The 26732-nt window shown below is 46.6% G+C and overlaps 1 protein-coding gene and 1 long non-coding RNA gene across 3 annotated transcripts in view; one reads left to right on the top strand and one right to left on the bottom strand.

The window, feature by feature from the left end:
• Window positions 1-26732, top strand: part of GRIK4 (glutamate ionotropic receptor kainate type subunit 4) — a 382506-nt gene that overhangs the window by 103229 nt on the left and 252545 nt on the right.
• Window positions 4994-12709, bottom strand: LOC144311415 (uncharacterized). 2 transcript variants are annotated; one of them, XR_013376962.1, is made up of 4 exons: window positions 12496-12709; window positions 10825-11977; window positions 9979-10175; window positions 4994-6184 (listed from the first exon to the last, which is right to left on the bottom strand). It is a non-coding gene; the product is annotated as an uncharacterized LOC144311415 (long non-coding RNA). The 2 variants fall into 2 exon arrangements; XR_013376963.1 differs by having other exon boundaries at window positions 9805-10175.

Below are 26732 nucleotides of genomic sequence, written 5' to 3' on the forward strand. Positions count from 1 at the left end.
TGGGTGTCCCAGTATCCTCTTCTTATAAGGGCACCGTTCAAGTTGGATGAGGACCCACCCTAATGACCTCGTTTTAATTTAATGACCTCTTTAAAGGTGCTCTCTCCAAATACAGTCACACTCTGATGTATAGGGGGTTAGGGTTTCCATTTATGAATTTTAGGGGAATACAGGCCAGTTCATTACAGTACCCCATGTTATCTGACCCCTGCCTACCCCACCAGTCACAGTGCCATCTACCCACCTAGCTCTGGGCTGTGCTTGATGTGCCCTGAAAGTGCCATGCTTTTCTACCTGCCACTGCACCCAGAAGGCTTTTGTCTGAAATGTCCAAAATGCAATTTGTTTATTTGTTTGTTTGTTTGTTTATTTTTTCAAAATGCAGTTTAAATGTTGTGTTCCCCTTGCAGAGCTCCCTGATACATTTTCCCTTCCTCCAAGAGCTTATATCCTTCTTTTGTGTCATTATGCCTTATAAATACGTTTAGTGTAGGGGCACCTAGGTGGCTTGTCAGTTAAGTGTCTGAATTCAGCTCAGATTATGCTCTCAGGGTCCTGGGATGGAGCCCCTTGTCAGCCTCCCTGCTCACAGTGGGGAGTCTGCTTCTCCTTCTTCCTGTCCCTCTTCACTGATTGTGCAGTCTCTCGCTCTCTCTCAAATAAATAGAATCTTTAAGGGGAAAAATAAATACCTTTAGTGTAGCAGGTTTGTTTATGAGTATTTCCTGAACTTATCATGCTCCACAGAGTGGGTACCCCACCAGTTGTTGAATGAACAAATGAACGAGCAAATTGAAAGATCAAAACATAAAATAATAATCAAAATCAACAAATAATCCAGGCCAGAGATGATGTTGGCTTAGATTAGGGGGCTGACAGTGGAGATACTGAGAAGTAAACAGTTCTTTCTGAAGCTGAATTGACCAGTCTTGGTAGTAGATTGATGTGGAAGATGAAGGAAAGGTCAAGGAGGACCAGGTTTCTGGCTTGAGCAGCTAGGAGGTCAGAAGTATCATTTTTAAGAAGGGAAACAATGGAAGGGGAGCAGCCCTGGTTGAGGTGGAGGGTATGTAAGGGGAGATCTAGGATTCCATCTGGGAAATGTTAAATTCTACTGACCTTAAAGTGGAGATGTCAGGGAGTCAAATGGAAATAATGTGATATTCAGAAGGGAAGTCGGATGGAGATATAAATAGGGGTGTTATTAGCAGTCTTCTAGGGAGAAAACAATGTGGAGGGCCTACATCTGAGCAACCTGAAATGTTTGCTTAGAAAAGAAGGATGATCAAGACTCCTGGGCCATTTTGCAAAATAGACAGAGTCTAGTGAATCCATAATAAACTGCAAAGTTAAAGTATACATGAAGAGCGCTTGGGTGGCTCGGTTGGTTAAGCATCTGACTCTTTTTTTTTTTTTTTTTAGCATCTGACTCTTGATCTCAGATCTTGATTTCAGGGTTGTGAGTTCAAGCCCCACATTGGGCTCCACACTGGGCATGGAGCCTACATTAAAACAAAACAAACATTAACTAAAATATGTATGAATCTCAGCCAGCCAAAATATTTTAACTGGCAAGAAAGAGTAGAAGTTGTGAATTTATTGGCTAAAGATGCTAAGTTAGCCACAGGAAAGTCAACAATTGTCTTGAACAACCAGCATGTCTTCTGGTGACCAGCGGACACTGTGTTATGCATCCTGCCATGGGTGAAGTAAGTGAAAGCCCTGGAGTGTCTATTTGCCAGGCTAGAAGAAGTGTTCCCTAGTGATGTGTTAGATGATTCTCAAGGGAGAAGTCACAAATGCAGATGTGCAAGTAAGTAAAGAATTTTTTCAGACCATTAACATTTTCTGGTAAGCATTCTTTGTTCCTGAGAAGAATGAGTGAAATATGCGATATGCATTTGATCTCATTGATGGCCGATTGATCCAGTCACTGGTTCATTCCCAATATTATGAGCAAACTGCCAGTCAAGGTTAAGAAGATAAAGGATCGTAGTTGATCCCTGGCCGCTGAGAGCTTGTGGAGACAATATTAATACGTGTGAAAAATTGAAGGACCATGCACGACAATCTAATAACTAGAGTAAGGCAAAACATATCTTAAGTGTCCAGTGACTAGTACAGACAGTATATGGTATAAGAGCCTAGCAGAGGGAGCACTCGCCCTCGCTGTACTGAAGTACTCAAGGGATGCTTTTCTGTGCTGACCTGATCCACTTGTGTATCTTGGAAGAGTGAATAAAGGGTGTTCTCTAAGGCCTATAGGAAGTCCAGAGCGGATGGAATCTGCAGTTCTGTGGAAGATGACTTTTAGATCTGCTGCCATCTGTTGGTGAGTGTGGAAAGGAGCCAGGAACGTGGTCCTCAGGTGGTAACAGACAAAAGCTGCTAAGAAGGGCCAGGTGTTGTTACCTACCTGTCTGGGACAAGTAAGCCTTGGTTTGGACCATTGTATTAAAAATATGGTTCTCAGATCAGCGGCATTGACATTGCGTGGGAATATGGAGACTCTCAAGCCCTGCTCCGGACCTACAAAACCAGTATCTACAAGTTTAGCCAAATCCCCAGGTGATTCTCACAATCATTCCAGTTTGAGAGACACTGATCTAGTCATGGCGATAGAGGAATCTTTTGGAGGTGCCTGGGTGGCTCCATCAGTTAAATGTCTGACTCTCTATCTAAGTTCAGGTCTTGATCTCAGAGTCATGAGTTCAAGCCCAGTGTGGAGCCTACTTAAAAAAAAAAAAAAAAAAAAAAAAAAAGATCTTTTGGGCTACTTCCTAGACCCTCCTCCTAGCAATTCTGATTGGTGAGACTGGGATAAGACTGCGAAATTCATATTTTTAATAAATATCCCCAGATGATTCCTGCCATCAGGAACGTTTTAAAAGCTCTGCCTCAGATGTGGCCACATCTTGGGTTAGGCTGGCTTTCTCACCATGCGTACACCTCGCCGTAGGCTTTCTTCTCTTCACGAAATCCTTCTGTTGAATCTTCGCCGCCAAAAAAATGGTACTTTCTTGGTCGTCAACTTATCCTTTTTTACCTCTTTCTGACTGGGGTGGTCTTGACTACCTTTTCCTTTTTGATCTCAATTACCATTCAGATCTCTGTTGATCCTGGTTTCCATGAGACCAGGATCTTCCTTCTCCTGACTCCCTCTCACTTTTTTTTTTTTTTTTTTTTACTCCTAACTCTTTCTTCATCTCTTTTTTTCTGGTTACTCTTTTGTTCTTGAGCCCTTTATGCTTCCCTCACCCTTTCTGGGCTGTCTTGTCCACTCTGTGGCTGTAAATACCATCTCTGTGGAAATAAGTTCCAGGGCATCTGCAGTCCTATCCCTCTGCAGCTCCAGCTGTGTGCAGGAGGTCCCACATGTGTGGTAGTGCCACTTAGGCCGTGGATCAGTAATGCCACCCTTAGGCAGCAAATGTATGGGCTTTAGAGCCAAACACACTTGGATCTGAATCCTGCTTTCCATGTGCCAGCTGAGGGATCTCAGGTAAATTAATTTACTTTTGAATCTCAGTTTACCTCTAAAGAGTGAGATTAATAATACATGCTTCAGAGGATTATTTCCAAGTCCAGTTGGGTAATGTATATAAAATGATACCACATAGTAGGTGCTTAATAAATACTCGTTTCTTTTTAAAAAAAATTTATTCATGATTGGTAGATCTGTCGAACTGAACTCAATTCCTTGTACTGATCTGTGTTTTCTTAGCTCTGTGTCTTTGCTTCGAACTCTTCCTTCTCCTTGGATTATTTCCAATTTTGTTGTCTTTCAAGGCCAAAATCTGTTGTAACTTGGCCAAGACTGTGATCAACTCGATCCCAAGTCAGCTTTCACACAACCTATGCTTCTTTAACTATCACTCTGATGGTACATAAGTCACTTTATACCTTGCATTGTAACTATTTGGGTACATGACATCTTCCCTATGAGACTAAAAGCTCCAGTCAGTCTAGCTTATGACCTTACAATAGTTTTATTCTCTAAAAGGCCTAGTGCAGTGCCTGTCCATGCCAGAGAGTTCAAATGTCCTATCGGTAGGGGATGTGCTGCATTGCCTTTACTTGTGAAAGGAAATCATTATTCTCCCTTACATATACTAGTGGAGTGTGGAGAATCAAAATAACAGACTGTCCCAACATTACTGCTGTTGGATTTGGAAGGCATTGAGGTATTTGTGCTTCAAATTTACCTTGCTGATTATGTTTCGTCTGGCATACATTAATGTGGGTTTGAATTTCACGAGCGTGCGCCATCTGGAAAACTGAAGGGGATGATCCAGAAGCATGCTGAGCAGTGGGAGAAGCTAGGTTAGGATTTTTGATTGTCTGGGGATAACCCGCAGAGTGAATACTCAACCCCAACATAACTGAGCATTGACCGTTTTATTTATTATTCCTCTCTTAGCTTTCTCTGGTCAGAACTCTTTATGACAATATCAGCATCAGTCAAGGACACACTAATTACCTATCAGAGCCATAAAATACTTCTGGTGATGGAGCAGAAACATTTGGTTTCGAATTGATGTCAGACTGTGACAATAATGGTACCTTACATTTGTATAATGAGTGGTAACTTATAAAGAGCTTTCACTTATGTTATTTAATTGTCTTCTTGATGCCATGAGGTAGGTAGAGTAGGTCTATCCTATTTGACAGATGGGGAAACCAAGGCTCAGAGGAGGTAAGTGACATCCCAGGCTCTCTTAGCTAGATATAGGCAGAGCCAGGGAACAGAGCCTGGGTCTTTTCACTCTTGGGTCCCAGTGCTTTCCCCCACTTTACCATGTTCCTTAATAAACCTCTAGGTCTTGGCAACATTTATTATTATTCACTTGTAAAATTTCCAGGCGATTCTTTTAATAGTTTATAATTTTCTAGTGAAATTCTCTATTTTCATCTGTTTTCTACATTTTCTTACCACTTTTGAGCAAATTTATCACAAAGTCCTTTTAACTCTGATATCTGAATCACCCATGGGTCTGTTTCTATTGTCTGTTGTTTCCCCCCCCTCTTGGATTTTGGTCATATGATTCTATGTTTGGGCATGCCTAATAATTTTTTTTTTTAATTGAATGCTAGATGTAGGCTGTAGACACTGTAACCTTCAAGAGAGTGTTTTACTTTTTGCTAGGCAGAGTACAACCAAGATATTAATCCAATTAAAACCGAACTGAGTCCAAGCTGGGTTGTGTTTTGATAAGGTTTAATCTACTTCTGAGTCACCCCTTTCCAAGGAAATAGCCAGCATTAATTGAGAGCTTGGTGTGTTCACTGATTCCCTTCTCTGCTGGGTCCTGATTCTAGTCTGGTCTCCTCGGTGGGGCCTTGAGACTGCAGGAAAATCTGTTTTATAGAGGCTTTCTGCTTAAGCTTTTTGTTTGTTTGCTTGCTTGCTTGTTGGCCTTCTGCTCTGTTCAGTGGTAGAGCTCTATAAATGACCTCAGGGGATAACCAGCCATGCATTTGAGGCCCCTTACATTCCTAATTTTCTCTTTGTAGTCCTAAGTCTGCCAGAAGCTCTCTTGGCTTTTTTGTCCTCTAGCAGCAGCCCTACATTGGTGCAAAGCCTGGACTCCCAGCCTCTCATCCTCTGCCCAGAAATGGCAAAGCCCTCCAGGTTAGAAGCAACTACAGAACATCAGCTCATTCCCCTCCCTTTCCACTCTCTGTCATTATATCCTCTCTGATCCTTGTTGCTCCAGAAGATCTAAGATGCCTTGAAACAGATGATTATTGTTTTTTATTTAGCATTTCTACTTGTTCTCAGTGGAAGTATTGATCTGCCACAAACTAGCCCATCCTACTCGGAAGTAGAAATCAGGTGTTTATTATGAATGTATAAAAGCCACAGGATTACAAGAGCAGTTCTTAGCTGAGGGTCTTGGTAGGTGGCCCAGCCAACTAGGGGTGAACCTTCCTTGAGGCATTCTCTAGAGTCTCTGGGCTGCCCAGCCACGAAGAAGGCAGGGAAATGGATGGGTTGTAAGCACGTGCCCAGGAGGAAGGCATTCATTAGGCTGAGGAATGAGTGTTCGGCAAGCTCAGGAGGCCTCACTACTCCATCAGGTTTCTAATGATTTTGTCAGAGTGTTAATCCCCCGGGTGAGCAGCAGCATTTTGATATCAGCAAACAGATTGTGTTTCAGCCCAGATAACCCAATATGGAGTCCTGCATGAGAGCAGAAAACAATTCATCATATTTTAATGGGGTGGAGAGAGGCTAGGCAGGATAATTTACACTGGAAATAGGGCGTGGGGGCTCACAGTGAGGGTGGGATGGTGGAGAGGCACTGGACATGGGACTGGTCCCTACATGTGCCCCAGTGGAGTGTGCTTGTGTGTGTCGGTGTGAAAGAAGGAAACTGTATGCACAGAGAGCACTTCAGGGACCTTCCCTTCTTCATGGAGCCTTTTCTGAGCACCCAGTCTGGACCTGGTCCTGGGAATACAGAGATAAAGAAGACCAAAGTCCAGCCCTTAAGGACCTCACAGTCTGATGGCAGAGGTCAACATGTAACCAGATGACGAATAACAGTGGTACAGGTGCTGGGTGGAAGAACGTGCCTGTGGCATTGGGAGCACAGAGCAGGGACAGGGCTTGGGTGGGCCAGGAAATGCTCCACTTGACCTCTGAAGTGAGGTGGATGGATGGGATGCAGGACATTCCAGGCAGGAGGAACAGGCTGAGGAAATGGGATGCTCCAGGATTGCTATAATATGCCCATGATTTGGCAGAAACAGGATCCCCATGGTCTCTGCCACTGCCCTAGTTGGGTCCTTCTGACCTCTTGCCTAGGAGAACCTTCTATCTGCTTCCAGTCTCTCACTTCTTGAATCCGATGTGCACGTCAAACCCATGTTCTCTTCTGAACACGCAGGACCTAGTCACTGTTGTTCACAGCTCCAGGACTTCCTAGGGTTTCTCTCATTCTTAAGGTAAAGTAAATAATCCTTGGTGTGTGTTAAGCCCTTCCACCTTCTGACCCTAATGTATTTTCCTTTTACCATCCTCCTCTGCACCCTCCCTGGCCCTACGCTGGGGCCCTGTTCCCTGCTCTAGTTTTACTGGGCCACTCACTCTTCCATAGACAACCAGCGTTCTCCTGCCCCCATGGCTTTGTTCATGGCATCCCTTAAACCTGATGAAATATATTCTTTACTCAAGACCCAGATCATATGTCACCTCCTCTCTGAAAACTTCCCTGAACCTCCCCATCAGAATGATTCATTTCTCCTCTGAGTTACCTGATAGTTTGCTCCTCTGTTAAAAGCCATCCCATTCTGTCTCTCTTTTCTCTTTTTGTGTTCCACTGATAGCAGCCCGACCTGTGCCAGGGCAATCTCCTTGAAGGCAGGGAAAATGCCTTTTTCATCTTGTAGCCTCACAATGCCTGTGTGTTCCTGGTCCTCGATAAATATTTATTGATTGAATGAATAAATGAGTATTGAATGGGCTTTCCATGTGTTTTGCTCCAGGTGTCTCTTATTGTAATTAAAGGTTTTTTTTTTTTTTCAGTCAATTTCAGGCAAAAAGCAAGATAAATTTTATGTGAGCTTTGAGAAGAACTGTAAAAGTGATTTATGGCTGGGTGCAAGGATCTGTGCAAACAGGTTGGGGAGATGCTCAGCGGCAGCATCAGCCAGGGCTCCTTGCATCACTCCAGACCCCCCGGTGCAGAGTCACAGCCGCTCTCAGCAGCCATGGCCAAGGCCCGGGGCCCTCATGCAGAATGCACCCCCCACCCTCCTGGTGTGTGAGAGGCTTTCATGTGTGGTGTTGAAGTGCTGGATAAAAACGCTCGCTCTGAGAGTGTGTGAAGGTGCTGATGAGTAGCATCCCCATATAATACTGTGCAGCCCCGTGTTTGGCAATGGTCCTTTTGTGTGGGGCTTGTGGTCTTAGGCACATTTGCACCGAGGGGGATACCTCCTGCCTAGCACATTCTGTCACTGTGACCCTGGCAAAGCCCACGCGGGGCTCACACTTGTGACCTTGGCCTCCTGGCCTCCCGCTCTCGCCAGCCGGGCCAACTGCCACAGCAGGAGCTGGCTGCACCTGTCTCTATTTCAAGAGCGAAGTTGAGGCTGGGCAGCCGGAGCCAGGGCCCTGCCTGTCGTGGATCGGATGCCTGGAAATAGCCGTTCAGTGTGGAGAGTGAGAACCCCTTCTGAGCAGCCAAGATGGGTCCCGAAGGGGCCGTTTCTCCCAAACGGGGACAACAGCCCTGGGACCTGTGGCTTTTGCTTTCTGATGACTTGGCACCAACAGCCAGGTGCCATCTTATCCCCCTACTGCCCCCACCTGCTGTTGTTCCCAAGGTCCAGATTTAACTTTCTCTTATTTTAGTTTCAGGCCATTTCTTCTTTTAATGGTGTCCCAAGCTGCCTGAAATAATTCTTGCCCTTCTTTTATGTGGCTCTGTCTCGCATATTTATGGGAAGTTATCATGTCCTCATAGGCCCTGGTTCTCTGGGTTCCACATATTATGTGCCTTTAACCTCCCTTTATAGGTCAAGCCTTCTAATTCCCTTAATCATTTTTATTACCTTCCTTTGTATTCAGACTCTCTCCTTAGCTTCTTTTAAAAACAAGGATGCCCAAACTTCAGAATGCATTCTAAGAATGACCCGAATCCAGGGGCAGTCAGGGACCTTGTTGTGGAGGCTTTTTTGCTCCTTTTTCCTGATGATGCTCTTGTGTATCTCTCGTCATACTTTGGCCTCACCATTCTCCAGTCATCTACCCTAAACTTGACCTTCCCAGGCAATGGGCTTATTCTCACAATGGCCCAATTCCCTGACTTGGGAATGAGGGATGAGGTGATGGGGATGAGGCAACTTTAAGAGTGCAGAAATTGAGATTGGGAAGAGGCACGAGCCAGCAGGTGCTGAGCGCCTGTGATGTCCAGGGCACGGTGTGAGACACGCCACATACAGCATCTCCATGATTGACACACGACCAGGTGAGATAGACATTCTGCCTCCTTTTGACAGTTAAGGAAACTGAGGCTCACTGTTATAAAATAACTTACTGTAGGGTGTTAGCTAATAAATGGCACATGTGGGATTTGAAGTCAGGCTCTGTAAGATGACCCCAAACAGCCTTTCTTTCCACTTGATGCAGCCTCCTCCAGGAAGGTAGGAGAGAGGGTTTTGCAAAGGGAGCATTTTAACTCAGAGGAGCACGAAGGCAAGGACTCTGTTTCCTTTGTCTTCGTTGAACCCAGATTCTGGGAGACCAGTGCCTTTCTTTGGGCATGGTCTGATAGGAAAAAAAAAAAAAAATCCAGATGACAAATGCCTTTGTTTTAGACCAAAGGCCTCTTCCAGTATCCTGGACTCATGTTATTTCTGGCCTCCTGTGCAGTGGGATGAGTGTTCCTCCAGCTGCCCTGCCACTGGCCTCAGGGGCATATTGGGGTTACTCTTGTACTCCCGACACCCCTACAGCTGAGCTGGATGGAGAGCATTCTTTATCCTTGAGTTTGAGAATTTTCCCCATAGGTTGATGCTGTACCCAAACTTCTCCTGCTCCCTACCGGGGCTGCCAAGAGTGTGCCCTCCTGTGACCTGTGCATTGGATTGGCCTGAGCATGGCCCCTGTGTGGGTGGCCTCCCATCCCATCCTCTATGAGACCAGCCAGGCAGCAGAGGGATGGCATGATCGCCCAGCAAAGCCCCCTAGCCAAGTTTCAGTAGCCCCGGGTATAATGGCTACCTTCTCTGTTGCTTGGTGGGAGGTGAGGAAGGGTCTACCACCATGCTGGTGCCCCCCAAGCCCTGCCTTACCTTGTCCTGAGAGTAAATACACAAGAGCAGTGCCCCATCAGGAAATGTCAAGGGAAAGGCTTGGCTCTTCCAGGGTGGAGACACCCCTCCCTCCAGAGCATACTCAGCTCTGGGGAAGATTTCTGAGGGGGTCTTGGTTCTCAGAAATAACCACATGGGAGCACATTTACTCACTTGAAACCCAACTATGGTCCTTATGCTGATCTTTGAGCTGGGCGTTGGGGAGATAGATGAGTAAGATGCAGGACTTGTTTCCAAGGAGTGAGCAGTCTTGTGGGAGAGATGACACATAATCAGATCATGACAACCCAGCATGGCAACTGCAGGGATGGATATTTGCACCTTGAACCAGAGGTCAGGCGCCCAGCAGCCTAGAACAGGAATGGGCAGAGCTAGGACTCGTTTCTAAGGGACATGTCCCCTGAGCTGGGTTTAAAAGAAGACTGAAAAGTGGGTCAGGTGAAGGAGGAGGATGTGCCACAGAAAACTAAAAGGTAGGACAGTCAGGGAGGTGAGGCTAGAGAAGAACCCAGGACCAAGTCATGGAGACCTGGTGTGTCAGAGAACTTTGGGAGTAACAGGGAACTCTTGAAGAGGGATTTTAGGTGAGAGGGTAGAGGACAGCAATCTACATGTTAGATAAGTCATCTCAGTAGTAAGATGGAAGGAATATTTGAGGGTGATACCATTTTAAAGAGAGAGACCAGTCAAGAGAAGGTTACAATAGTCCATCCATCCACCCATCCATCTGTCCATTCATCCTTTTGTGTAGGTATTTACCGAGCACCCGCTACATGTCTGGTACTTGGAGAGTGTCAGGGATACCGAGAAAGGTAAAAAGAGGTGGAGTCCTGCCCTCCAAAACTGATAGAGGAGACGTGAGGAAGCCTGGACCTGTCTTATAGAGCAGATAGAAGAAGGAAGATGAAGTAAGGAGTCATTTGGGAGGTCCGTTTAGTAGGATTTGGTCGTTGATTGGATGGGGCAGTGGAGAACAAGGAGGAGGTAAGGATGTCTCACATTTTCTACTCCGGATGACTGCAGTGGCTGAGTCAGGAGGAGGTCTTCTGTTAAATCCTCAGCACCCCGATTAAGTATATAACCTCAGGAAAAGCAGTGTGCCTGTCACGCAGACTCAGCTGTGAGACAAGTTCAGTAGCACCATTTTCTCTTTGACCTCCGCTGCCTTTTATTTGCTCCTGTAAAAATGCTGGAGCCGCCGCTGGGTGCCTGGGTGGCTGGATGGTCCGTCCGCTGAGGCTGGCGTCCAGCAGGGGTGGATGGTGAGCGGTAGATGTGGGGGACTGCAGGTGCCCACAGACATCTAAGTAGAGACATCCAGCAGCGCTGGATAGCCAGCTGTGAAACATGAAGGTCTGGATCCGAAGTACAGCTTTGGCATCAGCAGCAGAGGAAGCCATGAGAGCATGGCTGGTGGAGGGGAGGGTGGTATATCAGAAGAGGAACACTGGACTAAATGTCAAGATACCTTGGCTTGAGACTCAGATTTGCCATTCATTCACAGTGTGACCTAAGCCCTTCTTGCTTGGAGAGCCTCGGAGCCCTCATCTGTAAAATGATCAGACCAGATCAGCCAGATGAGTTTTCCAAACTGGTATTTAGTGGTTAAATCTTCTGCTCAAATAAAATGACACACAGAATCCCCGTAGGTGAAAAGGTGGTCGAAACAGTTCATCAGGAGCTTGGGGTTTGAGCTCCCTTAGCTTCCAACACCCAGTCTGGGGAGCACACTTTGAGAACTGGAAATTAGTGAGATTTTTGAGCTCCCTTCTATCCAGCACCGGCCTCCTGGAGCCTGATTCATAGGTCACTTGGGTGTGGTTGTGTAGACACTTGAGTCTCCTGGAGGTCGCAGTAGGGCTAGCAGGAGGCTTGAGGGGATGAGTGGGGAAGAGGCAGCCTGGAACCCATTCCTGCTCCAACAAACTCAGGATAATTTTTATCTTTCTGTGGCCTCATTAAAATCCAAGCCCTTTAATTTGTTTCCCTCAAAAAAAAAAAAAAAAAGGATCGAGAAGCAAAGAAGAGCAGCACAGACCATAAAACACTGCAGCCTTCTCCTAATGTTTCCCAGTTCCCTCCTGCAGTTTGAGTTCTTCCTACTTTATCATCCTCAGGCTTGATCACAGGAACTTGATTATTTCCTTTTCCCCTCCAGAGCGTTTAGGAAGGTTTAAAAAAAAAAAGATCCTGAGCCTCATCTGAAGCCACTTGTGAACACCACCCCTCCTCCTTTCAGAAGCCTGTGCTATTTATGGTCCATAGTCTCACTGGAGGAGACCCAGGGACCCCTGGCTAAGAGCCCTCGCCCCAGCACCCCCTCCAGGCCTAGAAATGGGGGAGGTCCCTCCCATAAGCTGGGCTGCGCCTGCAGACAGAGGTGGGTGACCTGTGTTCCTAGCTGTGAGCTTGCCAGCTGTTGCACGACCCCAGAGGAGCTATAAATAAGCCGGTGGCCTTCAGCTCTGGTGGCACTGGGCTTTACTTGGAATCATGCTGCCCAACCCCCTTCTAGCCTGTCATGGCATCCGTCTGCTCTTCCAGAGAGGCCTTGGCTCTCCCTCTGGCCAGGGTGGCTGCCGTGACCTGCCATGAAGGGCCTTGTGTGGCTCGCCTAGGGATCATTTCCAAGACACATATTTCACCCAGGCCCCCATGAGAACGACTCACTCTGTTCTCCCTGCGAAGTGAGAGAGCGGTTTCTCCGGCCACATCAAGACGTCAGCTTTTAGTGCCAAGGGTGCTCGAGGCCATGCTTGTCAGAAATTTCATTTATGCAGAAGAGGAAGAGAGGTCAGCCTGCGGGATCTGGCCTGCCCACTGCGTCCTGGGCCTGGAAGGCAGCCACGGATGGGGAGGTGGAGATGGGCAGAGCCATCCTTGCCTCGTTAGCACGACCAAAGGCCTGTTTTGAGCTGAAGCTGCTGCAGGCCGACACCCTTTGTGATGGGGGTACGATGCGGTGTCATTAGCAGGGCAGCCTGGCTGGGTGTTGATGGGTCCTGCAGAGGCCCGGCGGGTTGGCAGATGGAGTCACCGTGCTCACCACTGCTCGTGGACCTGGCTGTGTGCAGCCCCCGGCAGGAGCATTCTGACATGAAAGCCCCAGAAGGGGCCTGGGGGGACCTCACACCGCTCATGCACAGCCCTGCTCTGTGGATTGGAAAAACCCGAGGCTCTCATGTGCTTCCACCTGGGGGCCTGGAGGCTCTCTCCCCCCTCGGCGCTCTTCCTGAAGCCCTTGTATCAGCAGCGGGCCTCCAGCTCTCCCTCACCAGCAGAGGGATGTGGGCTACCTGCTTCTGCAAATGGGAACACCTCTGTGACTTGTCCTACAAATGACAATACAGCTAACAAGATCTAATTGGCTATTAAAGGAGAAGGAAACCCTATAGATGCTGCAGGCTAATTAACCCTGGTAGTGCAGAGCAAGAGGATGACTCTCTGCAGGGGCGCTGTGTGAGCATGTCTGTGCTGAAGTGGGTCTGCCCCAGTAGCACCCGGGGAGATATATGCCCCGAATAGCAGGCCTCAAGCCACCCACGTGGTGTCCTGAAGTCCTGCTGAGTGGGCAGGGAGGGGCAGCCCCATCCCAAGTCAGAGCCCAGAGCATCAGACCAGAATGGAGCCGCAGAATCAGGTCCTGTGTACTCATTCTACAGATAAGGAAACTGAGGCCCACAGAGGAGGTAGGTAGGACTTACCCAAGGCTGCAAAGCTAGCTGGTTGACAATGGAGCTGTGATTGAACTTGGGATTTGGGAAGGCCAGTGTTCCCTGCCTCATGTCTGGGACAGTGTGTGAGGGTCCCCCTCTGTCTTGAGGTGTTCAGGGTCTAATGAGGGAGGCAGTCTCTACAGATAATTATAACCTGGTGTGCATAGCCTTGGAGTTACAGTCTGAGCTGAGTAGCAAACGCTCCACTCTGTTGCAGGAAAGCTTCCTAGGGGAGGTGAAGTCTGGGCTCAGTTTTGAGCAAGATGGTTCTAAAGAGAAATGTCAGAGGAGGGCATGTGGCAGAGGAGCCCGGGAAGCTCAAATTCACATTAGGAGCCTAATGTGAGAGAGCTGAGGTCGAGAGGGGCTGTGATGCCCTCTGTCCAGCGTGGAGTCGAGATGTTATCCTGGGTGCAGTGGGGAGTCCGTGTAGGTGGTGGCTTCTTCATATTTCTCTTTGGAAGGAAACTGGAGGCAGCCAGATGGACTTGGGCTGGCGGTAGGGCAGGGGCAGGGAGAGCTGGGATGAAGCCAGTGCTGCAGGCCAGGTGAGCGGTGTTGAGGGTTTGGCAAGGCAGTGGCAGTGGGGATGGATGTGCGGGCCAGGAAGGAGCCCCAGGGTGACTCCAAGACCTTGGCACTTTCAGCAGTGACAGTGAGCCTGCTCTGCTCTCTGCACCGTCCTTGCCAACGGACTCCCCAGCTTCTAGGCTGTCACACCTGAGCAGAGGCCTTTAGAGGTCTTCTGGTCCAGCTCCTTCGTGTTTCAGAAGAGAAGCAGACCCCGGGAGGAGATCAGGCGTGGTGGGACTTCTCCCCACCTGCAAGCCTGGTGTCCAGCCCTTGCCCAGTGTGTTTGTGTGTTGCCTTCTGATAAAGAAGCTGCCTTATGCCTCTGCCCATCCTCAGTCACCTTCCTCCCCCAATTTTCCCCTTGGTCCCTCTGACTGTGTAGCCCTCCAGCCCCACCCAGGGCCAGCTCCGCCTTGCAGTTCAACTTAGATTCAGCGGCCAGTTCTATTCGTAAAGCAGGGACGGTTGGAGACCTTGGTTGGTCATGTGAGTGAAGGGGAACAGCAAAGCACAGCCCAAGACACCAGCCAACTCCAAACCCTAAAGGCCCGACAGCACACTGAGTTCTAACTTGTCTCACTAAGTGTGACCTTTGAGACACCGTGTGTTCCTTTAGCACACGCCAGCTGCCAGAGGGAAGGGTAGCTCCAGGGTTCCACAGGAGCTAGGAGTGAGTCGCAGAGCACATTAGGGCGAATTTACCTTATGCAGATTGGCTCTTGTGCACACTCCCAAGGGCCGGGGGTAGGGGGGTACCTGGGGCTGTTGGGTTGGGGCCCACCCCTCTGGGAAGGGCTGGAAACCATGAGTGGGGGCCCAGAGTGGTCTGGACAGCGGGTCTCACCTGCTGCACCTGTCCTGTCCTCCCTCCTCTTGCTACAGGCAATCCTGTCTGCTTTCCAGGCCCCAGGGGTAGGGGCGGAGTGGTTTGGCTGGAGCCAAAATGATGCCACTCACCTTTCTGGCTCTGTATGGTGCGGTGTTTCCCAGTTCGGTGCAATCCATTTCATAACAGGTATTTTGAAACGTCCACTGTACTGTCCCTAAAATGAAATTCAGAGATACTATCACCTTTCTGCACACATGATTTAAAAACACATCATGTCCTAAATATAACCTAAAGGATAAATTAAAAGGAACTAACAGAATGTATCTCAATACATAAATGCTTAGGCATTACTACACCTATAGGGCAGAAATGTGCCCAAGTTTTCAGGAAGCCTCATGGGGCTCCTGTTAAGAACCACTAGCTTTGGAGGTAGAGGGACTTCTATTCAAATTCTGTCCTGGCCGCTGATAGCTGTGTGACCTTGGGCAAGTGCACCTCTTTGAGCCCCGGCTCCTCATCTGTGAATTGCACAGAACTGTGGCTGCACCCTGGGTGGATGAGGTCTTAACAAGATGCTGTATTTTAAAGCTCTTTACATGGCACTGACTTCTCCCCTGTTTCTTTTGCTCCTGATACCCATCTCCTGGCAATAGGCATAATATCCTTACCCTCACCTTTGTTCTGTACTTCACCTTTGGAAGCAATTTTGCTTTGTCATGCCAAGGCCGCCCGCTGCTCCCCACTCCCCATCCCTCTGCGGCTTGCAGCCAGCTCAGCAACCCAGTACCTGCTTCTTACCTGCCCTCCAGCCCTCCATCCCCTCCCCAGCCTCTGTTTGGCTCCACAATCTGGGGGCGGAGGGAATACACATCTCAGGAGCCCGTTTAACCCACCCTGAGTACATACATTTTCCTATAGTGTCAATGCATTGTTGTAATCAGGGGAAGTGGGTTCTTGGCTTTCATCTGTCCCCAGGGAGCTGTTGCCCCAGGTAAGAGTTTTTAATAAATAGTCCATCGCCTTCCCTGCCTTGCATAATGGGGAGAAACCCTATCTGGCTCAGGGAAGTCTTCCTGCCTGCGTCACTGGCAGTTCCAAGCTCATACTGCATCTCATGCTTTATAGCTCCCATTGACACCAGGTGCCAGTAGAACCAGTTGTTGCAGTTTGCACAGCTGCCTGTGACCCTCTGGCCCCCGGTGGCAAAGCGCTGTCCAGCTGCTCTGATCCTCTCTTGGTGGCTCCTCTTCCTACCCCCCCTCCTCCAAAGCCTGAGGCAAACTGAGGAAAGATTAGCCTGGCTCCTCCAGGGCTCCTGCCCTTTAGTTTTGGGACTTATGACCACTGGTGATCACTGCAGGCTCCACAGCCCCATGAAGGAGAAAGTCTATAACCAGGGCCTCTTGGTTCACTCATTCACTGAACAAATGTTTATTTAGTGTGTACTATGGACCAGGTACTTTTTAGGCACTGGGCATGAAGTGGCGATTTAATTATCCCTGCTTCATAAGGAATATAAACAATAAATTGTGTGCATCACATGTGTGTGCGCACATGTGTGTGTGCATGTGTGTTTGTATCTAGTCTGTTGGGGATGAGTATTAAGGAGGAAAATAAAGCAGGGAAGGAGATAGGGTCCGAGGGAAGGGGTGTGAATGTTTAGGGTGGCCTGGGAAAGCTTGAGAAAGTGACATTTGAATAAAGACTTAAGGGAAGTGACAGAAGGAGCCAAGTGGATGTGAGGGGAAGATCACATGGGGGGGGAGCAGCAAGTGCGGAGACTCAGAGGCAGGAGTGGGCCTGGCCTGTTCAAGGGCACAGCCCTGGGGCTGACGTGGCTGGTTCACTGTGAACAGTGGGGGCACAGCAGGAGGTAAGGCCAGAGATGTGGGCGTGAGGGTCAAACCATATGGATTCTTTAAGAGTAAAATGGGAACAGTCAGAAGGTTTTAGGCCAAAGCAAGGCCATGATCCGACTTAGATTTTAAAGGGAGCACTGTGTTGCTGCATTGAAAACAAACCAGAGGGGGCCAGGGAGGAAGCAGGAAGCCCGCTGAGGCAGTGCTTGCAGTTCTTTAGGTGAGAGGTGGGGGCGGCTTGCACAGGCAGTAAGATGCCGTGGAATTCTGGACGGATTTGGAAGGTAAATCAGAATTTCTCGATGGTTTAAATATGCGATGTGAGAGGAGGAAAGGGGATACGTGTGACTCCAGGCCTTTTGGCTTGGCTCTGGAAGGATGGAGTTGGCATTCGCTGGGACAGGGAAGGGGCCTGGGCTGGTGTGCGGAGAAGGAGCTGCCTGAGTTCAGCCTTGGGCCGAGTCTGAGATGCCAGCTAGGGGACTGTGCGCTGGCAGTTGGAATGTGCATCTGGAGTTCAAGCGACTGGAGTCTGCCTGAGATATGGGTTTAAAAGTTATTAGCCTACAGATGGTATTTAATGCTGTGAGAATGGGTTTGTGTGGCTAGAGAAGGGGACCAAGGACAAAGCTCTTCAACATTAAGAGATTAAAGAAAGAAAGAAAAAAGAGGTTAAAGAGTTGGAGAGGTGCAAGCAGGGCATAGTGGGAGAACCAGGTGAGCATGGTCTTCTGGAAGCCAAGGGAAGAATGCTCCTAAGAGATCCAGTAGCATGTAGACAGAGGCGGGATCACTCCTGTGGGGATTTTTGTTTCATTTTGCTTTTTATTATTCTTAAATTATTTTTAAAGATTTATTTATTTCAAAGAGAGTGTGTGAAGGGGAGGGGGGGCAGACTCTGCACTAAGCATGGAGCCCAACTCAGGGCTCGATCTCACGACCTTGAGATCATGACCTGTGCCAAAACCAAGAGTTGGCCACTCAACCGCCTGAGCCATCCAGGCGCCTCTCATTTTGCTTTTTATTGTTCCATGTTGTTTTTACTCCATGATCACAGCTTGGGGAAGAGTAGTGGAGCCAAGGGTGGGGGTGTTCTGAAGGGTGCAATCCTGCAGGGAACAGTTGAGGGGTTGAGGGAGGAAGAAATATTGTATCAGAAGGGAAAGAGGAAGACACTAACACACCTGCAAGTTTGCCATCTCATTTTATTTCCACAGCAAGTTTTAGGGAGGTATTTGTAGTGTTATTCCCATTTTAAGTGTTATTCTTCATTTTAAGATGAAGAGAATGAGGTGCAAGGAGGAAACGTAGCTGCATTTAGGTCTTGGACCTTGTTTTTTAGAAGCAGGGATAGGGAAGGACAGAGAGAGAGGAAGAGAGGGAATCTTAAGCAGGACCCTAACATGGGGCTTGATCTCAGGATCCTGAGGTCATGACCTGAGCTGAAACCAAGAGTTGGACGCTTAGCCAACTGAGCCACCCAGGTGCCCCAGGTCTTGGACTTTTTAGTCAGTGTTGGCGGATGGAACATTCGGTGGTGATGATGGAAGTGTTCTGTGTATGCTTGGCCCAATATTGGATCTATGGGCTACATGTGGCCATTGAGCACTTGACATGTGTCTAGTACAACTGAGCTGTCTTCTTAATTGTGTTTAAGTTAATTTAGATTTAAATTTAAAAAGCAACCAGTGGCTAGAGGCCATGTTAATGGACAGTGCCATTCTAAGTGGTGGAAACTGGATTTAAACTCAAGGCTTCTGACCCCAGGCCTGGGGTCTTCTCAATCTGCCCTCTGCTTCCAAAGAAGGTGGTGCAATGTTCCAAAGAGGTAGTCAGGCCTGAGCTGGGTGAGATGTTTTGAAGAGAGCAGAGGGGGAGAAGGAGATAGTATATGTAAGCTAAGGGCTCACCTAGAGTTCTTGTGTGCGTTGGTCAGTTTCTAGATTCTCCAAGGGGTCCTGAAGCCTTTAGCTCTGTGAGCTGGGCAGACCAGAGGGAAGACTATACCTACTACTTACGATTATTTGTAAATCCTGCCATCCATCCATTTCCTCTCTTTCTTGAAGCTTTCCCTGTTTCTTGTATCCCTAAGCAATTCCTTTGAAATATTGTTATTTAAACCTTTTTAGGGGCACTTAGGATGTACCTGGTGTTATTGTCACTGTCTCATTAATGTCCGTTTCCCACTTTCTGAATCACTAATAAACTCCTGCGGGCAGATGAATTATGCTGTGTCCTATTTCCTGTTCATGGTGGATACTGGATGGTGTGGTGTAAAGAGTGCTAGTCTCCATCATCATTGTGTCCTTAGAGCCTAGAGTGATGCTTAGAATATTGGGAGAACTCTATATATGTCAATTTAATAATTTAATGCTTAACCTTAAATTCATATAGTCTGAGTTCAGATTTCTGGGTTTCCATCCACCAGCTTTGTGACCCAGAGAAAAATACTAAGCTCTTTGAAACTCAGTCTCCTCTATCAAATGTGTTAACAGACTTTCTTGTGTTCCCATAATGGCTGAATGAGGTAATGACTATAAAGTTTTTTTGTATAGTGCTTGGCATCTATCAAGTACTCATTAAGTGATAGTATTTTATTATTTCTGTTACGGTGATGTGTCTTTGGTATATTTTTCACTAGATTGTGAACTTCTGCAATGTAGGGACTGTATTTTACTCACCATTGTCCTCTATAGCACTTACACAATGCTCTAAATATATTAGGATCTCTGGAAGAGCTGTAAGATTTATTGCATGCTGGACACTTCTGGCCCCAACTCAGGAGATGTGGCTGAATGAGACATGACCCATAGCCAACAGGGAACATTTAGGTGAGCCCAAGCTTAGAGCCAACCTCAGAGCTTGTATCTCAGCTTGGAAACCTTATAATTTACAGTCTCAATGCTTCTCCTCCCCAAGGGGCCATTGAATTTCCTTAGATTGCTGGACTCTCCTGGATAGTTCACCTACTAGAATGTAAGCTCCATGAGGACATTTTAGTCTGTTCTGTTCAGTGTTGTATCTAGAGTAATACCTACTACATAAATGTGGTAGATGCTCAATAAATGTTGAATGAAGGAATGTCCACAGATAGGCATGAGAAGCAGTATTTTATATAAGGGTCTGCAAACTTTTTTTGGGGGGGTGGGGTAAAGGACCAAATAATAGATATTTTAGAGTTACAGGCTTTATCATCTCTGTTGTGATTTAATGAACTCTTCCATGATAGCACCAAAGCAGTCATAGACAAATGAGCAAGTCTATGTTCCAATAAAACTTAATTTACAAAAACAGGTGGCATGTGGTATTCCAGTTGTCCCAGCACCATTTGCTGAAGAGGTTGTTCTTTCACCATTTTGAATGTCCTAGCACTCTTGTTGAAAATCAGTTGGCCATAGATGTTTGAATTTATTCTAGATTTTTAATTCTATTTCATTGGTTTATGTGTCTATCTTTATTCCAGTACCGTAATGTTTTGATTACTGTAGCTTTGTAGGTATTTTTTTGAAATCGGGAAATCTGAGTCCTCCAATTTTTTTGTTTTCCAATATTGTTTTGGCTATATGGGTCCTCTGCAATTCTCTAGAAACTAGAAGATCAGCTTTTCCATTTTTGTAAAGTGCCATTGGAATTTTGATAGGGATGCATTGAATTTGTAGAACACTTTGGGGAATACTGCTACCTTAATAGTATTAAGTCTTCCAATCCATGAACATGGAATATCTTTCCATTTAATTAGATTTTCTTTCATTTCAGCAAATTTTTAGTCCTCAGTATACAAGTCTTTCATCTTCTTCATTTAATTTATTATTAGCTATTTTATGCTTCTTAATATTAACATGAATGGAAATGATGTCTTAATTTCTTTTTTGAATTATTTGCTGGTATCTGAAACACAACTAATTTTTTAATATTGATCTTGTGCCCTGCAATTCTGCTGAATTTATTAGCTTTAGTAGTATCTTGGTGGATTCTTCAGGATTTTCTATACATAGAAAAATGTCAAAAAAAAAAAAAAAAGGAAAAAAATGTCATCTGCTAAGAATGAAGTTAGGCCCCTTCTTCACTCTATATACAGAATCGAACTCAAAATGAATCAAAACTCTAAGTATAAGAGCTAAAACTATAAAACAATGAAAAGAAAACAGAGGAGTATATCTTCATGACCTTAGACGTGGCAGTGGATTCTTAGATTTTACACAATAAGCATAAGCAACAAAAGGAAAAAATAATAGAATTTCATCAAAATCAGAAGCATCTAGAAATCAACATTATCAACAGTTAAAAAGGCAATGTATAAAATGGGGGGAAAATATTTGCAAATCATGTGTTTGGTAAGAGCTTAGTATCTTAGAACATATAAAGAACTCAACAACAAAAAGACAACCTAATTGAAAAGTGGACAGTAGATTTGAATTGTCATTTTTTTCAAAGAAGATCTACAAATATCTATTGTCTGTGCTTGAAAAGATATTAAGCTTTAAGGAAATGCAAACCAAAACCACAATAAAGTATCACCTCACATCCGGCAGAATGGTTATATAAAAGAATAAATAAACATTTTTAAAAACCCCAGAAAATAACAAACATTGGTAGGGATGTGGAGAAATGTGAGCCTTTGTACACTGCGGTGGGAATATAAAATGGTGTAGCTACTGTGGAAACCAGTTTGGCAGTTCCTCAAAAAGTTAGCTATAGAATCACTGTATGGTCCACCAAATCCACTCATAGGTACGTGCCCAAGAAAATGAAAACACATATCCACCAAAAACTTGCATATGAATATTTATAGCATCATTAAAAGGTGGAAACAACCCAAATGTCTAATAATAGATGAATCAATAAGCAAATAGTGGTCTATCCATACAATGAAATATTAGTGAGCCATAAAAAGGAATGGAGTCCTGAAGCATTCTATGACATGGATGAATGTGGAAGTCAGTCACAAAAAGACAAATATTTTATCATTCCTTTATGTGAGATATCCCAAATAGGCAAATCTATAGCGATAGAGTGCAGATTAGTGGTTGCTAGGGGATGAGGGGGTAGGTAGGACATGGATGATTACTGAAAGGGTATAGAGTATTTTCCACAGTGTTGAAAAAGTCTTGAACCTAGAGAGAAATGGTTGCACAACACTCTAAATGCATCCACCAAATGCCACTTAAATGTACATTTTAAAATATGTGTATGAGGGCACCTGGGTGGTTCAGTGGTCGAGCATCTGCTTTTGGCTCAGGGTGTGATCCCGGGGTCCTGGGATCGAGTCCCGCATCGGGCTCCCCTGCATGGAGCCTGCTTCTCCCTCTGCCTGGGTCTCTGCCTTTCTGTGTATGTCTCTCATGAATGAATAAATAAAGTCTTTAACAATAAATAAAATATGTGTATGAAATCATATTAACTGAATGAATTTCACCTCAGTTAAAAAACAAGCCAAGCAGGTTGCACGTTTTGGCCCATGGGCCATAATTAACTGACCCTTATTCTACAGTTCTGTTTTCCAAACTGCAGGCCAAGACCCATTAGTAGTTGGGAAGTCAATTTAGTGGGTGACAACCAGCAATTTTAAAAAACTAAAAAAGAATGTACTAGAACACACTGGGGGCATCGCAGACTGTAAAAAGTTATTGTTTCATGAACTGTTCTTTCTGTTTTATACATATATTTAGGTATGTGGGTCTTGGTTAATGATGTGATATTTTTCCCTATGGGTCATGGTTAATAAAACTTCAGAGCCGCGTTTTACATAGTTCTGTGGCCTCTTTTTGGGGTCAAGTCCATTGCCAAAGTCTAAGGCCAAAGTGCATTTTCTGCTGGTCCTCCCTGGAGGCCTGGTGTCTCAGGCTACTGTTTGACTTCTTCCTTTGGCCACCTCAAGTCCTCCAGCATTGGATCCTCAACACCAGGCAGCTGCTTCCCATGTCCAGCCTGGTCTGAGCAGTGGGCAGTTCCGTGCTCATGGTCCATGTCTGGGTCCATTTGGTACCCACTCAGGAGAGACACAGAAACCTCTTCCTGCCTGTGTGCAGGAATCTGATGATCCACCTTAAAATCTATGCATTTCCCAGGAGGGTTTGAGGGACCTAGGTCTCACCCTGGTATCTGCCTTTAACCCTCCTACCATGTTTTTACCCCCAACCCTACCTACCTTTCTAGGCACTCTGTGTAGATTTCTTGTCAACATTCAGACCCAATTTTTTTCTGGTCTCCTGGCTGATTCAGTCCCAGTGTTTTGTTCATAGCTCTCATTTCCTGCTTCCCCACCTTCATCATGACCCTGTCAGCTGCTGGGGCTCTGAGGGGGAGTGGGTGTGGATGCACACATGGGCATGTCCTCATGTGTCTGTATGTGACCTCTGCTCAGCCCTGTCCTGGGTCACCCCCCTTCTGCAGGACACAGGAGCGTGGGTGCCATGGAGAAGCCACGCAGGGAATGGGGTGGAGGCTGGACTGTAAAGGCTGATAGGCAGTGTGTGTGGTCTTCTGAAGTTTTAGGAGCACAGGGGACCCCTTCAGGACTGGGGTTGATTTCTGGCCCAGGAAATACTCGACCTGCTGGGATCTTTATTACTTTACACAAACAGGAACAGGTAGTCTGTTCCGTGTAGTGTCAGAGCAATGTGGGAGGTTAAGAGAAGAGGGATTATGACCAAAGCCCTGGGGAACCATGGCTGGATTGGTGGCAACTAGTCCCAACAACTCTGTGGCTGCCTTCCCCGGAGGCCCTCCTGATTTCTCTTTGGTGGCCTTGTCTCTCCCAAGCACCATTCTTGTTTGTTCTGGTCACCATGTTAACATACCAGATGATGGCAGCTACACCACATCTCCATGGACTGACATCGTGTCAGGCACCATGAAAGGAATACATAGCCATGGATCCTCTCTGACTCAGGGCTCCTGTTACGACCAAGCCGGGCATTTTTGTCTTTATCAATGCTGAACCCCTAGGCTTGGGTGAACTTGCCAGCATAGGGCTTCTTGGGAGAATGCTGCAGCATGATGCTCATTCACAGAGATCCGGAGACAAGGGGATCCAGAAAGTCAGGAAACAGGAACTCTAGAGAGCTGTGAAGGGGGTTAAGTACATGAGTTAGAACCATAGGCCCTGGGAGCTCTGAAGCTGGCAGCTCTTAATGTATCGGTTCACTGGCTAAGACCCACTCAGTTGGCCACCAGCCTGCCAGGCATCCCTTCTGCTCAGAGTGAACCATCAAGGGGAAGCCTGAAGAAGGACCTGTCTGTGTAGGCTGAATCAACTCAACCATCCCCTACAGATCCCACACATTTGTGTCTCTACCTTTATAACCTCAGAAACCCCTCTTGGTGACAGACTGGCAAGGGTTAAGCGGAGTGACTCAGAGTCTGGGTAACCATAATGACTTAACACAACCATGGTCATTTATTTAGCTCACAAATCTCCAGTGAGGAAGGCTCAATGGGGGTGGATTGAGAAGGCTCACCTCTGACCCATGTAGTATTGACTGGGGTGACCGATTGTAGGGTGTGCATGTGTGTGCACGTGTGTTTGGAACTAGACAGTCTGCTTCAAGATGGCTCACTTCCATGACTGGCAGGTTGTGCTGGCTGGAGACTCAGCCAGGAGTCTGAGGGAACAGAACTGAGGGCCAGGAACCTCTCTCTTCCCCTCCACATGGACCTCTCCATGTGGGCTCCTCCGCAGGCTACTTGAATGTCCTCACAGCCCAGTGGCTGCGTTCCAAGACTGCACAACCCAAAAGAACTATGCAGAAGCGTTTTGCCTTTTATGGTTGACCTAGAATCATAAAGCATCACTTGCACTGTAACCCCACGCCCACATGGACTCTAGAGGAGGGCCACAGACCCCACCAATGGGATGTGTGCCAGGGTCACATCCTAAGATGAGCATATGGGTTGGAAGATGTTGTTACCATTTCTGGAAAATACCATGTCCATATGAACCTCAGAGAAGGAAGAGTCATTTAGATGTTATCACATACTTGGAACCCTTAGGGACTTAATGACTTAGAAGTGGGTGTTGGCTACAAAGAACCTTTGTTTCTGCACAGAGCTTTTGATCTGCTTCTTTGTTCTTTGTGGAAGACCCTTTGTGAGAAAAACACTAAATAGGATTTGTGTGTGTGGAGTCTCCCCACCCTCTCCCACCTCTATCTCAGCTCAACAGAAAACCCTGATGAAAAATCCTGATCAGGGAGGAAGGAGAAATATCTTTCTACTGAGCAGCCTGGCAGAGGCGGGGATGAGCACAGGGCTCGAAGGTGTAGCCTCAACAGCTGGCAGATTGGCCAGCTTGGGTTTCTTTCTTTCTTGTTTTTTTTTCCCCCCCTTTTGAATCTCTGGGCCCTGGAACAGAGCCACATCCAGGGAGATGCCCTCAGCCTGGTGCTCCTTGTGGGAATATGAACAGGCTCCAGAAGACAGAGGCAGCCGCTTGTTCCAGAAATGAAGCTGCTCCTCTAAAGGTTAATTGCCCTCAACTGTGTTGGGCCAGAAAACAGTTGCTGGGCCCCGCTGTCCTTGTGATGCGCTCCTCTCAGCTCACAGAGTCAAAGGCTTTGGTTTGTGGCCGTCAGGTACGGTATTCTGTGGCCTGTTGGCAGCCCAGGTCTGATGTCCACAGATGCTCCTCTTCCGTCTCCCACCTCCTTCCCTCTCTCACCAGGTGAGAAGCTTTTCTCTGTGTTCTTAGGACTCCAGCAGGTCAGCTGTCTCCTTCTAATGGCCTAGAGCCTGAGGATATTTATAAAACCCAAGAGCTTGGGGGCAGACCTGTGAACAGGAGACCTAGTAATAGCCCTCAGAAGGACCACCAGCTGGGGAATTCAGACTTTCTGAGCTGTATTTTTCAGTTGGGGAGGGGGGCAAAGATCACCCATTTAGAATGTTCCCTGGAGTACTTATTTAAAATGCAGATTTTCAGACCTACCGAATTTAGAATCTCCAATTCTGGCATTTGCATTTTGTTTTTTAAAAAATATTTATTTATTTATTTTAGAAAGAATGCTTGTATGAAAAAGCATGAGGCAGAGGGGCAGAGGGAGAAGGAGAGAAAGTCTCAAGCAGACTCCACGCTGAGCACAGAGCCTCATGCACGGCTAGACCTCAAGACCCTTAGATCAGGACCTGAGCTAAAAACAAAAGTCAGAGATGCTCAACTGACTGAGCCACCGAGGCACCCCTAGCATTTGCATTTTAACAAGCACTCCAGGGATTCATAGGAATTCTAAAGTTTGAGAGTTGCAGTCCCTACTCCCAACCTAGATTGCCAAAGGCGGCAGTTCCCCATACCTCTGTTGAGTACCCACTCTTTGCTTTGAGCTGTGTTAAGTGCTGCAGATGTGAGGATAAATAAGACGTGGGACCTGCCAGGGAAGGAATACTCCAGAAATAGTTTCAGAAGTTCTCAGACTAAGTGTTGTCATCTGAAAATGAGGATTCACTTCCCTGACCCCTTTCATCACCTTCCACCAGGTTTTGGAATTATTTCCTAAGGGATACTCTACAAATGCTAACTAGCTTATAGAAAATAAAAGGTCAGTTTGATAGGAGTCCTGGGGAATTGATGCCATCTGGTTTTGCAATGTGGGATTTTAATAATAACCGTACTTTACTTTTATATGGCACCTTTGACTATCCCTGCAAATAGACAAATCTAGAAGTGTTTGTTTCATCCACAGAATGCTTTGGACAGCTGTTCACACGTTTCCCAAAGCTCCTTCTTTTCTGAGGCTCTTTTAGGTCTTCTGATTATACCAAAGAGAGTCTTCAGTTTTCCATTACCAGAAAAAAACAAAAACAAAAACAAAAAACAGAGTGGTGTAGAAAAATGAGTCCTGGACAGAGAATGAGACAACCAGGGTTCAAGTCCTCTCTCAGCCACTTATGACCCATGAGACGTAGAGTGTGCCTTTCTGTCTGCATTTTCCCACT

The sequence above is a fragment of the Canis aureus genome, chromosome 3 (genome assembly GCF_053574225.1).
Source record: "Canis aureus isolate CA01 chromosome 3, VMU_Caureus_v.1.0, whole genome shotgun sequence".
Taxonomy (NCBI): domain Eukaryota; kingdom Metazoa; phylum Chordata; class Mammalia; order Carnivora; family Canidae; genus Canis; species Canis aureus.